Source organism: Halichoerus grypus, chromosome 4 (assembly GCF_964656455.1).
Source record: "Halichoerus grypus chromosome 4, mHalGry1.hap1.1, whole genome shotgun sequence".
In the NCBI taxonomy this organism is placed as follows: Eukaryota; Metazoa; Chordata; class Mammalia; order Carnivora; family Phocidae; genus Halichoerus; species Halichoerus grypus.
This window is the reverse complement of record NC_135715.1, coordinates 189,756,624-189,773,488: the sequence shown is the minus strand read 5'-3', so window position 1 is coordinate 189,773,488 and position 16,865 is coordinate 189,756,624.

Sequence of the window (16,865 nt, the reverse complement as noted above, 5' to 3'; positions counted from 1 at the left end):
CCACAATTGTACCCAAACACTAACCTGTGGTTGGGACCATTCGCCTCCCTGCAGGGCTGTGAAATCCATGTGGGCATGGAGCACGTCGGCCTGTTCCCCACTGAACCACCTGTGCTATCCATAAATATCCACAAATTAAAACAATCAATGCAAATATCGAATAAAGGAGCGTTGTGCAGAAAAGTATCGGTGACTTCTGTGGACCCCAGGCTAAAAAGTCAGATCTCGATGTAGTCAGTATAAGAAGTGCAACATCCAGGCCTAACACTGCCACACTGCCCCCAGCACCAGCCAGGTCAGAGCTAGAATATTCTAGTAAATGCTTTTGTAGGCGCTGTTTGAAATATAGTTAGGCTGGAACATACTCTACCTTCTGGAGGTGTGATGCCATTCACCTCCTGTTTATTGCAAGGCGCTGCTCTATTTCCACTGACATTTCCAGAAGCCTGGTCCTATTTACCTTCCCAGAGGTCCCCCGAGGCCCCAAGGATCCGGTGGCGGGCCAGCTTTAGGTGAGCAGCTACAGGGCAGAGCCCCAGGGCTGTTGCTGAAGGGGCTGCCCAGCGAGGGGGCTGCATCCAGAGCCAGCATGCTGGAGGGGAACCCCTCAGCAAAATAGGAGAAAAGGCATTTAACTTTGGCCAGGGGGGACCTGTCAAAATGCTTTCCAGCCTTAAGCTTCTGTGATTTTAAAATATCTCAGCTCAATGGCCAGGACTCCAAAGAGGGCTTGGGGGCGGGGATGCTCACCACCAGGATCAAGGAAGGTCCTGGAACTGGATCTAAAACAGCCGAGTAAGGGGAAAGGCTTGGGGGCTGCGAGCCCCTGCTGAGATTCCATTCTGAGAGGAAATGAAGCCCAGAGAAATTATTTAATGCCGGCATTTCCTAATCATGACGTTTTGCTTCTTCGAACGGCCCCCTGGGCTAAAACCATTGCATCGTCCTGAATTAAAAAAGGAAAACAGTGGGGTAGATTTGGTGGCAGGGGTGGCTGGCTCTCAGGACAGCCCTTCTGGGGCCTGACCCCACCAAGCTCCATCTCTAGAGTTGGGGGGGGAGACACCCAAAAGCAAATCTCAGGTGTTAGAGACTAACCCCCCAGTGCAGGGATGATTCCTCTAATCCCAGCCAGGCAGCCCTTGCTTGGATGGAACCAAAAAGTGAGGGAATCTGAGGCCTTTTCCCCTGACGTCCCTGGAGGCTAGTGACCCCGTCTGCACAGTGTAAAGGGGACATTCCTGCCCAAACTCCATCAGCATGGGCCACTGAAGCAGCGACAGGAGAGAGGTGGTCTGTCCCCAGCCGGGTGACCTGCACCTCTCACCACAGTGCTGGGAGCCGGGATGAGACCCAAGCTGTGGGCAAGTGTGCAGGACCCAGACCACAGTGCCGGTGAGCCCTGAGCCCTGCCCTAGAAGGTCAGTCCAGAGGTCAAGGGATTGAGTGTTGATGTGCCAGCCACTCCCTGGGGACAGTTAGCAGGACAGGCGTCAGCCCTGACGAGCTGCAGAGGGAGGGGTCCCTCCATGCAGAGACCATGGGGCCGAGGAGGGGGCGAGCAAGCACCAGTCCTTCCAAGCCGGGGTCCTCCCCTTTCGCCAGGGGAATTTGACCCAAACTCCACTTCTCGGTGGCTCTGTTTGCCAAAGGGGACTTAGGGTCACTTGGGGGCATAACCGAAGAGATGAAAGACTATTTGGGGATAACATCAAAAGCTCTGAGAGGAATATTCTTTTAAAAACAGGAAAATCCCGTCTTTTGCCTTTGTCATGACAAAACATGGGTGTGGAAAGCAACATTTCTATTTACATGTTGCGGGGTAGAAAATTCCTTCCAGATTCCCCCTGCTCAGACTCCCTCTGTCACCTCCCTCTCCCAGCACTCAGGGCTCTCAGGACCCTCCTCACTTGCTCCCCGCGCTCCCCTGTCTGACCCTCTGAGGGGCCTCCCGTCGCCCAGGGCCAATCCCAGCCGCCCCCAGACACTTGTCCCCAGCAGCCCTCCACACAACTTACTTGGCTCCTGGACACACACATCTGCACCCACACTTAATTATATGTCAACTTACTGGTTTGTTAAATAGAAAGTGATCCGAAAAATCGCTCAAGCCACCCTCTTCTTTTTAGAGATAAAGAGACCACGTATTAGACCAAGTAAATCCCACTCAGGGTCAATGCAGAAATGTACTAGAAGAATAAAAAAAGATCCCACCCTCTTATTGCTTCCTACCATACCATGGTGCCCTTTGACTGGTTTGTGCGGACCATTAACTAATTGGGCAAATACTTTTTTTTATTATTATTATGTTATGTTAATCCCCATACATTACATCATTAGTTTTTGATGTAGTGTTCCATGATTCATTGTTTGCGTATAACACCCAGTGCTCCATGCAGAATGTGCCCTCTTTAATACCCATCACCAGGCTAACCCATCCTCCCACCCCCCTCCGCTCTAGAACCCTCAGTTTGTTTTTCAGAGTCCATCGTCTCTCATGGTTCATCTCCCCCTCTGATTTACCCCCCTTCATTCTTCCCCTCCTGCTATCTTCTTCTTCTTCTTCTTTTTTTTTTTAACATATAATGTATTATTTGCTTCAGAGGTACAGATCCATGATTCAACAGTCTTACACAATTCACAGTGGGCAAATACTTTTTAAAAATAGGAAAAACAAGGAAAGAATTCCACATAAATGAGTTACATTCTAAATTTCAGAGAAATGATTACATTGAGGTAGAGTGGCCTGAGAATCCAGGAACTGTGCTTTTGCAGCCCAGCCCACATCCCAGCCCCCATCCGGCCCCACTGCCTACGTGGTGGGCTCTCCCTGGAGGTCCTGCCAGGAGGAGGAAGGCGTGATTCACCAGCGTTCCTTCATTCCTCGTGACCGTCCCCCCCGTGCAGGCCCCGGGGTGCTCTAAGTTATGAGAAGTGCGAGGCGCCCTAATGTCCAGCTCCACCAGTACCCAATGGTGTGACCTCGCCATGCCACCTCCCTCGGGAAGGAAAGTAGTGAAGCCAGGCCTGGCTGGCACCCAGGTGCTCCGAAGAATCAGTGAGGTCCGGGACTCTGACCCTACCTGTGGAAAGCACAGAGCGTCCCCCAATCAGGCAAGATGAGGCAACAGGAAAGCACGAATCCCATTCACAGAAAGAAATAAAGAGGAACGAATACCCTCACCTCCCGGTGCAGTGGTTGGTGCTTCATGGTTTGATCTTAGAAACGTGTCAGCAGACTTGAGTTCAAGAGGGCAAAACAGTAAGAGAGAAACAATCTGTGATTTTTCATTTTTGGAACACATAGTTTTTTGTTTTTGTTTTTTTTTAGATTTGAAGAAACTAAAAGGGAATTTTAGCATTGGACTGTAATAATGTTGACACCCAAAGAAGAGATGAGCCTGAAAAGGCAAAAAAAAAACCCAAAAAAAACAGTAAACAGCAGCAAGAAAAGCACAACCCAGCTCGAGCTCTGACAGGCCAGTACCGAGGAAAGGGTGAGTTCGCGGGGCAGCCTGGGGCTGGCGCGTCACCAGCCTGGCAACGGGTGTCTGCAGGTAACAAGGTCCCAGCTTCAAGGTGAATGCAAAAGGCCCTGAGCGGTCAATAGCAACCTGGAGTTTCCCTTGGGACACCAGTTGCTTTTGTGAATTCCATGGAAATAATAAGTTTCGAGGACTCCAAGCAAGGAGCATCTGAATCTAATTTTGGACCCTTTGCCAATTATTTAGGACTTTTGATGTTGTATCCAGCACATTCCATCCAAGGTCTGGAGGCACCGAGGCCCTGGCGTGACAAAGTTAGCGTGCCACGTTTCAGCTGGTCACACACAAGTACATCCTATATCGGATAAAATTAGAGCACCACTGATGAAGACACACAACAGTCAAGCTGGATTTGCAATGACAACCATCCACCCCAGAGGGAAACAGCTGCTTCAGCCTTTCAGCAGACAGAGATGTCATCTACTGCAATGACAACTGGACCACATGGAGACAGTGCATTTCTCAGAATAGGGGAGATGTGTGTAAATAGTTGGGTCTTCCCTGTTTCAGCTCAATTTTTACTTCACTGGGAAACCCCATGTTTTGGTGCAAGAATCTATAGACTAAGATCCAGATCTAGGGATTCTAGAATCAGCTCTGTCAGTAAGGGAAGGTGGCCCCATCCCTTCCCTTCACTCTTCCTCATCTGGAAAACCCAGGACCTCCTTCCGACTCCAAATCCTCAAACGGATGCTGGCCCATTCCCCCAGCACATCCCTCCTCCTGGACTGCTCTATCAGTTCTGGTTGAAGCCCTTCCTCTGTCTTCTAACCTGATTTTCTTTTTCCATTGTATCTTTAGAGAGACAGGTTTCTGTCTGGTCCCATCGTTATGTCTTCACAAGAAATGACCTTGGGACCTGCCTCTCCATTTTATAACTCAAATTATACTTTCACTATTTGACATTCTTCGGTTTGTTGAACAGAGAATAATTTAGGGGAGCCCCACACAGCTGATTTTAATAAAAGAATCATGGAAACAATATTCCAAACAAACGCCAAACATCAGTCAGCTCCAGCAAAGGAGCAGACATGCTGGTCCAGAGATCCTCCAGGCACGGCCACCCCCCACGCAGGCCTGGGGAGCTGGCAGGATCCAGCATGCAGCACTCAATCTTGATGGTGAGAACTATCATCAAGTATGAGGCAGAGCCCGTGCGAGCCGGGACCTGCCTGTATTTCAGAGCTCTGTGTGTGAGTCAGGCCACTCATGCATTGTGAACCATGCTCCAGCCCTCCTTACCTGAAATCTTGTGCAGCTCACTCATCAGACAGATACGTACTGGGGCAAACCGAAGAAGCAATGCAGATCACGGTTAGAAAAATAAATCTTTCGGCTTTTCCGTTGAGAGCTTGCGGGCAGGGGGTTATGGACCTACATATCCTTGTCTTACGATATGCAGAGATGCCACCCACTGTGCACAATCCTTTCCAGTGATGTGGGTTTGGAGGACTTACCAAAAATAATTAAATTAGAAGGCACAAACACCTGATATAAATTTTGTGAACTTTGCACTTCATTTTTAGATCTAAAATAAAGTAACCTTGGATTCTGTCTTTCCAACAGTCAGCTTCCAACTGTTCAGCATCCCAGTAACATTTTATCCTGAGCAGGAATGCCATCCCACAGCCTCAGGGACCCTTGCCCCTCCTTCGCAGGGTCTCTTTGACATCACTTTCTCTGCAAGTAGCTTTTCTTGTTAGTCCGCACTTGGCACTTCCTTGTTAGTTAACCCCACGAGGATACCTTAGACACCCACCAAATGTCAAGAAATTCTAACCCTTTGCTTGTTTTTTTAAGTCACGTTGCCATTCTAGAAGAAGAGATGTACCTCTCCGAAAATTTACTAATGCTAATCTAGGCAATCCCCAATGGCCAGCAATCACTGGGTTAGCGCTTCCGATCAATGACTACAGTGGTACGTTAGCATAGGCATGTGGATCTATTATCCAGAGCTCCTTCTTGGGAGGACAACTCAGGAAGTTTGATAAAGCAGTCCTAGGGACAAGAAGGGGGAAAGTCAGAAGTTGCTGATAGAACAGAAATCTGCTTTAATATATTTCCTTGAATTATCTACAACTTTTGAAGATGTTATCTGGCCACCTAAGAATGGTACTTAAGGATAATCTTTTAACAACAAACATCTATGCCCTGAATTGAAGCACATGTTGGTTTGCCCCTTTGGTGATAAGGTCTATGAATTCTGTAAATCACTCACATTCTTACAGCTATTACATTGTAATAGACCACCCAGCTTGATGAATACAAGGTTTTAGCTAGAGGAAAAATAACAATTGTGGTTCGAGGCTAAATTCCATTCCAGAAGCTCGGCACTCAGTAAGGAACATCCTCCTTGAGAAGTGTGGGTACCTGAGGGTGGGGAGGGGAGAGGTCTTGTGCACACAAGAACCCTTGGCAATGGCATCAAGTGGCTGCCCCAGCCCCCAGCTTGTGTGAATGCTCCATTCATTCTTATTCTTCAAGGCAATTAGCCAAAGTTCAGTGACAAGTAGGAATCTGGGTCAAACACCAGAGGAATATATTTAAGGCAAATAACCTCAGAAAAACTCAGCAAACTGCATCTCTCTGTATCTCTTTCAACTATCACACTATTTTTTTCTGAATGAAGGGATTTCCCCCACTTTCGCGTCTTTGACCATGTTGTGTTTTGTTCTAGTATTTTTGGCAGAGAAATAAGAATCTGCAGGCCTCATTAAAGCCCTGATAAATGCATGTGGCTGCTCTCTTTTGTCTCCCGGCCAAGGGGTCTGTTCTGAGGGCCTATGTGCTGACTCAAGCATGTGTGCACAGCAATTCTCTCTGAGAGAACAGTTGATGGTCAGCAACTTCATACTTGTGGTCAAAATGAAGCGCTTAAGAAATATCTGTAGCTAATGAAGTGTAGCTGACACACAGAAACATTTGTGAATGGGATGTATTGGTGATTTTTCTGAAGCATTTTTGCCTTTTTGAAATGCATTCCAATTATTTTCCATAGGTGTTCTTTGGGACGGCCCTGGGAGTCAATTCAGTAGCATGATATTCTTTCACACAGCTGAGGAAGTCAAGGGGTTGTAATTTACTAATCAAAAGCTAATTAAAAACCAAAGTTGTAGAGTGTTTTAAAAAAGGAGACAACATGCTCAAAATGGAGTCACTAGTGCTAAGCCCCATGGGGGCAAACCAAGACTTATTACCTAACCTAATTGCAGTTTCCATCTCTTCAGGCATTTAACCTTTAACCCATCAACCTGGAATTACCTGGTTAGCGCTAGTGAGGTAATCCATCCCACAGGCCCTTCCACCCCCTTTAGGAGGGTGACCTTGCCTGAAACAATGCATTCCTTTTTAATGATTTCCTTTTTCTGACCCCTTTCTGCCTTTAAGGACCTTTCCTTTTCTACAGCTTGGCTACATAGGATGCTGCCTGATTCATAAATTGTTGAATAAAGCCAATTTGATCCTAAATTTACTCAGTTGGATTTTTGTTGTTTAACAGATTTGGTGGCAAAGGCAGGATCAGAAGTGAAATTCTGATGGCATTCGAGGACAACAGGAAACACAGGCAAACTCCTTTTTGAGTTCACTGTCTTTCTCTCCACTTCCCTGGACTGTGGGTAAGTTACTCTCTGTTGAGTTATGCACTCTTTACACTGATCTCATAATCTAATTACTTTCCAGTCCAGAGCTTAGAAGGTCAGCTTGAGCTGGCCATATGTTCCATCTGGAATCCACGTCCCTAGCCCTTGGTTCAGTTGTTTGGAATCCCTTCCCAGTTCCAATCTGTATACTGGAGTCTGCTGGTTTGAGCCACACTGGGAATTGCTGGTGGTGTGTACCATCTTCTCTCAGCCAGTCCCCAGTAACATCTCTTGGTTATTGTTAGTATGTTAAGGTGCAAATATTTGTTTTTCTTATTTTGTGTAGATAAAGGCTATTTCCAATGGGGATCTCAAAAGCCAGAAACCTGCAAAAATTGGTGGGTACAGGTTGAGCACTCACAACCTGTTAGAGTACTCTCCACCTCAAGAAGACTCCTGTGATAGGATAAATTGGTCACAGAACTGGTTAGATTGACACTAGGTCACCCAACAACCTCAACAAAATTTCCATGCAGTGAGGCACACTATGAAACACTACACAATCTCCAACCCAGGGGCACATCTCTCTTAGGTATTTGATTGGCTCTGAGAAACTCAAAGGATTAGCCAATGGAATCCTTAAACCCTAAAGAGTTAAGGCACCACCTTCTGACACACCTGCTTATTTTATGTCTAACAACTATGGTCCTCAAAGTTATAAATATCTACAAAAATGGCAAAATCTTACTAAAAACAACCTAGAATTACAATGACTCTTTGGGGAATGTTCCATTTCGACAAGATCAGTCTTTTAAGAAATGCAGTTGAAAGTAAAAGTTCCTGATTAAAGGAACAAGATGTGATACCTACTTTAATTGGCACACAAAAGTGTCCAAAAGTCTTTAAGATTCAAAAATAGTTTCATTGAAAGATTCACTGGAAAAGGCTAGTGAAACATGAAAGATACAAGAGGAACTTAAAACAAAAGATGACAGGACTGATGTGATCCCTGCTGCTGCCCCCGCCCTCCTTTATCTGAGTCCTCCTGGCCTGCTAGCTCTCCATCTGACCTGCCTTTCCACTCTAGATGATTAAAGAGTTACCTCCTGAAATAAAACTGCCCAAAGTTGCAAGTGATCCTCCTCATATACTTTCACTCCTTGGTCACAACTGAACTGAAGGCCAAAGTTAAAGAATTTCCCAAACCAGGGAGAAGCCCCAACCATTTTTTGAAGAGGGTTTAGAATCCTTATCAGGGCTTATGACCCTGAGCTGCCAGATCTTCATCCACTTGTGCACTTGAGTAGGACCTGCTGAAGCCCAAAAATGGATGCTGGAAGCAGAATGGCTTAATCCCAGGGATGATAGTCAAGATCCTCACTTTCCAACATAGTCCTCTTTGGGACCAGAAAAAGCTAGCAATATAGCAACAGATTCTTAAAAAAATAAAAGCCATTCCTGGAGCCTTCCCTGCCCACATTGAATAGCTTATTATTCAACATGCAAATCGGAGAAAGATGAACCCATGGCACACAGACAGCCCTTTTGGAAGTGCTTTTCCTAGGGCATTCTGAATTCTATACAACAAATGAGGCCACCCCACCAGCTCTAGCTGCCCTATTTGTAAATGAATTATCTCCCAAGATTCGCAGGTTAGTAAAAAGACAGAAAAGAGGATGGGAGGCCATAGGCCTGACTGAACTCGTGACCATAGCTGAACACTTTGAAAGGACTCTGGACCAAGATTATAAACAGAGGCCTGCCAAATTAATGGCCACACAGCTACAGCAGTTCAGGCCATAGATCAAAGTAACACCTGGACCTCCCACATCACACCCTTTAGGGGCCCATCATCAAAAGTCTATCCCAGGGGCCAATGCCCCTTTATAATCAACTGGGACACTGGAGAAAAGATTGTCCTCAAAGATCCTATGCCAATTCCTCAGTGTCCCTAAGTGAGAGCCCCCAGATAGGCTCCTCCTAAAATTGATGGGGCTCTGAGGCACCTTATGGTAAACTGCTATCAGAAATACCCTTACACAGCCAAGGGGAAACTACAATTAAAGTTAATGGAAAAACTTGCCAAATTCTGCTAGATACTGGAGCTACTTTAAATCCCACTCTCATAGGACAACAAATCTCTGGGAGTGAAGAAAAGCTTTCCATAGTGGAAGGATCCAGTAAAGTTCAGAGGGAGTTTATGCCTCAACCAGTACAAATGACTCTGGGACCTTGCACTGAGCAGCATCCTCTTGTGCTGTGTGATGTAGCCCCCCTCAATCTATTGGACAGAGACTGCCTTTCTAAACTAAAAGAGCTAATACACTTTGCTTGCAATGGAGAACTCGCCTTAGAATTCCCTGGCCAACCTGACTCTGACCTTTTACGTTCTTTACAATCTGTCCATGATATAGAAGGAAAAGGATTCCAACAAAAAAATCCCCTGATTTAATCAAAACTATGTGGGCTGATTCTAATATTGACACTGGTAGAATAGCAAGTTCAGAGACTATAAAGATTCCAGTAGATATGACTACCCCTCTTGCAAAATTGCTTCAATATCCATTACAGCCTGAGGCCACACCAGCCCTCACACCAACAGCAGAAGCCCAGGGTGACCACTCCCTGTATCAGCCTCTGCAACACACCGATTTTGCCAGCCAGGAAACCTAATGGGCGGCGTGGCCATTTGTCCAGGACTTGAGAGCCACTGACAGGAGACTTATTCCCCATTTCCCAGTTTTCCCAAACCCAGACATCCTTCTGTCACCAGTTCCACTAGACTCAGAATGGTTCACCATAGTGGACCTTTGTTCAGCCTTTTTCAGCCTCCCCATAGACCCTAACAGCCAATATCTGTTTGCCTTGACTTGGAACAATCAACTCTATACCTGGACAGTCATGCCTCGGGGGTTCCATGAGGCCCCTTCTTATTTCTCCTGAGTGTCCCACCGAGAGTGAAGTACCTCCTGTTCCCGGGAAGTCAACCCTCTACAGTATGGGGACAGCCTCCTGCTATGCTCAGTTCCCGAAGACACGTCCATGAAGGATTTCATGTACTTGCTGCAACATTCAACTAAAAGGGGACATTAAGTCTCTAAAGAGAAATTGCAATGATCTCTAGACACTGCTCATTACCTAGGTCATAATCTAAGTGCTGAAGGAATCCAGCTGTCCCCAGAAAGGATTAAGCTAATCCAAGAATGTCCTAGGCCCACGACTAAGTGGCAGCTTCAAGAATTTCTAGACCTGGCTGGCTATTGTAGACTATGGGCTCCTGATTTTCCTCTATGAGCTTCCTCACCCTATGAACTGACTAAAATTCCAGTCCCAGAACCCCTTCCATGGGCAGACAAACAGGAGCAGCCCTTTTAAGACTCAGGGAGTGCTGCAGGAGCAGTCTGCCTTAGGGCTACCTAACTCTTCAAACCCTTTAACTTATTTGTGCGTGAAAGAGAGAACCTTGTCTTGGGGATGTCCACACAAGAATGTGGCAGTGAACACAGGCCTATTGCCTATTACAGCACACAACTGGACTCAGTTGCGCACGCCTATCCCAACTGCCTTAGGGCTACGTCACAGCCGCAAAGGTGGTAGACACCTTGGTGGATTTAACCTCAGGAAATGACTTTATTCACAAAGTCCTCACACAGTTCAAAGGCTTCCTAATTCTGAACTGACTCAGCACATCTCTACCAGGAGACTAACCCCCTAGGAAATCCTTCTGCTCTCACCACATAATCTGCACTCTATATGGTGCAACGTTCTAAATCTTGCCCATTACTACCCTTGCCTGATGAAGGCGAGCCCCATGATTATGAGCTAATGACCTCCTGTTTCGTGACACCAGAGCCTGAGTTACCAGACACTCCTTTGACTAATCCTGATCTCATTTGGTTTGTTGAGGGGTTTTATTGTACAAAATAAGAAAGGGAATTTCCAAGCTGGTTATGCTGTTACCACCCAGTATGAGCTGCTTGAGAGAGGAAGTCTCCCACAGGCTGAATCAACCCAACAAGCAAGTTCTGTGCCCTTCCCAGAGGGTGCCAGTGATCAGAAGAAGGAATTGTTAGTATTTATGCTGACTATTGGTATGCCTTTGGGGCTGTCCATAATTCGGCAATGTTATGGAAACAAAGGGATTTCCTCTGTCCACTGGGATCCCAATCAAAAATGTATGTCAAGTAAAGAACCATTATTACTGCCATTCTTTTACTTTCTGAAATTGATATCATAAAATGAGGCTCACGCTAAAAAGACTGAACCTGAGCATCAGGGAAACGCCCCAGCTGATGTTCATGCAGAGGCAGCGGTGACAGACTCTGAAGGTTGTGGCACAAGTGGACGAAGTCAACTCTGCTTCTGCAAAAATGGTCTCTCATCACCAGACTGTTGCCGTCCTGCTGTCCTTGCAACATGTCAACAATCTGCTCCCAAGTCAGAGGAGTCACAATAGGCACACAAGGGTTGCCAATTCAGGGAACAGTCGGGGTTATGGGAAAATCCAAGACAGCTGCTTGGTTCTTTCTGGTTCCCTGGCAAACCCCGCTTTTCGGTTTCTGCATTCCTTCACCCAGCATGGTGCATTGAAGACAACTCAGACTATAAATAAACATTGGTGGGGAGACTTCTATAAAATTGCAAAAAAAAAAAAAACAGTTTACCATCAATGTCTGACCTGTCAGGTCCATCATCCTGTAAAAACTATTTTTGTCCCCAGAGGCCTCAGTCCTCCTCCCTCTGGACCCTTTGAGCCCCTGCAACTGTAGCTCATTCAGTTGCACCTCCTGTGGATTATCAGTAGCTCTTGTTACTGTAGGAGTGTTTTCTGGAGGAGTTGAAACCTTCTCTGCCATGAGGCTGGTGTCCTCACAGCAGCAAATAAATGGTTAGAAAGTGCATTCCCCACACATGGTATGCCTTCCTCAATCTCCAGCCATTGAGGCACCCACTCACCTGGGCAAATCACACAAGCCTTAACAAAAACCTTGCAAACTTCTTTGAATTATCACTGTCCCCTTCACCCTCCATCATCAGGCAAGGTTAAGAGAACTGATGGAATCCTTTAACTTAAAATCTCTAAACTTGCAGAAGCTACCAGACTCTGAACTCCCTGGCCTAACACATCATCTCTGACCTTGCAGAAATATTCACAGTACCCCCTTTGGGAAACAAACTCACTCCACACTAGATAGTCACAGGCAGACCACTGGCATTGTTATACAACCTTCTGTGGATCCCTGTTGTCTCACACTAGGATGACCCGCTGCTCTAAGTCTGTAATGTCTTATGCTAAAGCCTGTCATCCACAGGCTAAAGAAGCCTCCCAGATCCCAATCAAAGGATCCTTTGGGTCACAATCAGAAGTGTGGTGAGCGTGGTGAGTGGGTATTCTGGAAACATCATCGGAGGAAAGCAGCTCTCGTAGAAGGGACCTTACCAAGTTCTCCGGACCACTGACACAGCTGCAGAACCAGAGAAGCCTGGGTACACATCTCATGGCCAAAGAAGGCTTCCCCTGACTCCTGGCCCAGGGCAGACCCTGGAGGCCTTGAGGCAAATTGACAAGGAAGAGAAATAGCTGACATCTAGGTCCACGGCTTCTACCAAAGACAGCGGTTCAAGACCTCATACTTGAACTGAACATGAAACTTTGTTTTGTCCTCTTCCTCTCCTTTCCTCTGGCACTGGCTTGGAGAGATAACACCCTCATACACATCTCCCAGGCCCTAAGGGGAGTAAGTCTCCGACTGCTGGATTTGTCATCAAAGATTCTGATCTGTCCATGATGCTGGAGACCCCTGGTTTTCCCTGGGACCAATTTCTCTTCCATGCCCAATGTCACTGTGCACCATGATTGACGCCCCTTGGAAGTTTCTTACCAAGTTCAACTCTTAGAACCAGAATGCCCTGGGACTTGTTTTTACCATTCTCCACTTATAACTGAATGTGCCCAATCAGACACAAACACCTATGCAAACTGTAGCATTCTGCATTCTGCTCCTCACATTCTCCTGATTACCTAGTTTGGATGAGCTCCTTTTCACTGAAAGATCTCACCAGAAGCCCCCATCTCCATGAGGTATTTAGAATGACTCTTTATTTCAAGCTTGGGGATTTTCTCCCCCTATGTGCTGCAAACCTATCTGACCCCTGGCTTGACTTCTGGTAATGACCTTAATGGCAGTACCTTAGCTGGGATGGCTAGTGCCCTGATCGGATTTGTCTCTGTCCGTGGTGGTTACATTGCTCCTTGAGCCTACGAATGTCTGGATAGCTGGTTCTTCAGTTTTCTACCTGTGCCCCCAACTTTGCACAAATGATCTGAGTCACCTTGCTGGCCAACTCCCCTGGATTTACATCATCGAGTTAAAAAGGAATCCCCAAGAGTCATTCATGACTCAGATTCACTTCCTTTGGCAGGGCCATACTCCTCTGGTTAGGACTAAATATAAATGAGAATGTGATCAAATATGTCTCTTAAGTCTGGAAAATATTGCAAAATTTGTTGCTAAGACAATAGCTGCCCAACAAAGATCCTTAGACTCCCTAGCCAAAGTTATTCTTAACTATAGCATAGCCCTCAATTATCTTTTAGCTGAGCAAGGATGTATCTGTCTGTGGCCAATACTACCCGCTGTACCTGGATTAACACTTCTGGGGAAGTTGACTCTCAGCGACGTAAGAGCACTTTAGCTGCTCCAAGACACTTGGTTAAAAAAAAAAGTGACTCCACCAGCAAGGTCTTTCTTTGACTTATTTGATTTTGATTGGTTTGGGTCTTGGGAACCATGGCTCTGAAGTGTACTCCAAACATTGGGAATTATCCTCCTCATAATAATCATAGTCATCTCCTTGTGTGTTGTATTCTCTCAAAAGGTTTAAATATGTGTTCACCCCACTAACCACTAAGCAATGATCTCCCTGAGGACTGGAACGTCAGAAAAAGAAAAAAGAGGATGGCCCACTTAAAAACTGTGACCCTGAAGTTGTGGTCTGTGAAGATCACAAAGATAAAGCAAAACATCTCAGAACCTGTGGTTGCCATGCAGAGGATGGACAGAACCTATGAGAACTATAGGGCATGGCTGAGAGTGGTGCTAATGCCTTAAATTTTGATCACATCTCTCAGTTAAGCTTAGAGTCTGATCAAAAAAGAGGAATTGTTAAAAAGGAGACAATAGGTCCAAAATGGAGTCACTTGTGCTAAGTCAGCAACCAAGACTTAATACCTAATCTAACTGCAGTTCCAGCTTTGCCAGGAATGTGACCTTTAACCCGTAGACCTGGAATTACCTGGTCAGCACCAGTGAGGTAATCGACTCTGCAAGCCCTTCCGCTCCCTTCAGTAGGGTGACCTTGCCTGAAACAACGCATTCTTTGCTAAAAATCTCCTTTTTCCTCCCCCTTTCTACCTCTAAAAACCTTTCCTTTCCTACAGCTTGGCAGGGTTCCCTTCTACTGCAAGATGGGATGCTGCCTGATTCATAAGTCACTGAATAAAGCCAATTTGTTCTTTAGGTTTACTCAGCTGAAATTTTATTGTTTAACAAGTGCAACAAAACAATTATAGAATTCATCAGTCCTGAGGGCTTTGGCAAACTCTGTTTTTTAAAAACCATGACACAGATAAGAAAAAGCAGGAATGGTGACCCAACAGAGAGGGTCAGTGTTGCAAGCAGTGTGAGACCAGGCTGAGGTTCAGTTTTCTCCTCTTATCCTCACTCATGAACTTGTGTCTTATTAGTCTAACATAGCTTCTAAAGAACTGGATGTGTGTCCCCAGCGTAATACAGAGGAAGATAAATCTCCTTCTTTCTGCTGATGACACAGTTTTACTGCCATGAACCAAGAATGACCTCGAAGGATTTAACCACAACCAGGAAGAATGACTCAAGTCAAATTACCCCAGACCTGAAGTCATTGTCTTAGCAGACACTCTCCAAAACTCAATGGGTTGTTGCTCAGTAAGTTCATGAACAAGTCAACATGTAAAGCTCAGCCATCCTGGTGAGTTCCTTGGGGTCCTTAGCTGCTCCAACCACATAAAAGGAGGGTTCTTCAATGTCTTCTTGGACCTCTCCAGTGACAGCAAGCGGTAAGACTTTCTGTGAAGACACTTCAGGCCTAAACTATCTGGCAGACTCTATAGTGTGAAACTTGGGCTCTCATTAAAGACCAGATTTAAAGTTAGACCAGTTCCAAAGATACTTCCTAAGGAAAACCTTAGATTTTTTTCTGCAAAGGCCTCCCCACATTGAAGACAGCAGCCTCCCCCTCCTCCACCTTGAGAGGCAGAATTGGTCCCGCTGCCCCAGTCTCTGGACTCCCAAGTGCATGGGCTTCCTCTCTGTCAGCTGCATGGAGTTAATTATTAATTAATTGCAGAGCTCAGGCACTTCTCGGGAGCACAGACAAGCCCCCACCAGGGGGAACTGAGGACTCCTTTTAGACGTAGGCTGCCTCCTCCTTCCTCTTGCTCCTCTTACCTTTAATCTTTGTGTCAGAATATCAGGCTACATACCTGAATGACATGAGTTTAACTTCATCCAGAGTCCTCACTGCTCAGTTATACCTTAAGGCCATGCTTTGTCCTTTTATCAAGGTTTACTGTAAGAAACAGTCATAAGAACCCACAAAACAAATAATCCAATTAAAAAATGGGCAGAAGACATGAACAAATATTTCTCCAAAGAAGACATCCAGATGGTCAACAGACACATGAAAAGATGCTCAGCATCCTCATTATCAGGGAAATGCAAAACAAAGCTACAGTGAGATACCACCTCACACCTGTCAGAATGGCTAAAATCAACAGCACATAAACAACAAGTCTTGGTAAGGACGTGGAGAAAAAGGAAACCTCTTGCACTGTTGGTAGGAATGCAAGCTGGTGCAGCCACTGTAGAAAACAGTATGGAGGGTCCTCAGAAAGTTAAAAATAGAACTACCCTACGATCCAGTAACTGCACTACTGGGTATTTACCAATTTAAACACCAATTTAAAGGTATACATGCACACCCTAATATTTATTTCAACATTATTTATAATAGCCAAGCTATGGGAGCAGTCAAGTGTCCATCGACTAACGAATGAATAAAGAAGGTACGGTATATGTAATACATAACGTAAAATGGAATATTATCCAAACATAAAGAAGAATGAAATCTTGCTATTTGCAATGACATGGATGGAACTAGAGAGTATAATGCTAAGCAAAATAAGTCAGAGAAAGACAAATACCATATGATTTCACTCATATGTGGAATTTAAGAAACAAAACAAATGAGCAAAGGAAAAAAAAAGAGAGAGCAAGTGAGGCAAACCAAGAAACAGACTTTTAACTATAGGGAACATGCGGATGGTTACCAGAGGGGAGAGGGGTGGGGGGAGGGGGGAACCAGGTGATGGGGTTGAAGGAGTGCACCTGTTGTGATGAGCACCAGGTGATGTATGCAAGTGCTGAATCACTATGTTGTACGCCTGAAACTAATATTACACTGTATGTTAACTATACTGGAATTAAAATTTAAAAAACTGAATAATAATTTAAAAAATGAAATAGTCATTAAAAAACAGCCCTGGAGTTTCTTGTAAAAACACGGTTACAAACATTCTCCCACACTTGAAGTCCACGATTTTATTTTAATAATTAACTGCCAGAAAGCATTTGGTCAATCCCAAGGTACTGAAATACTTCCTATTTTCTGATAATGGAGACCATGACGTAATTGTCGC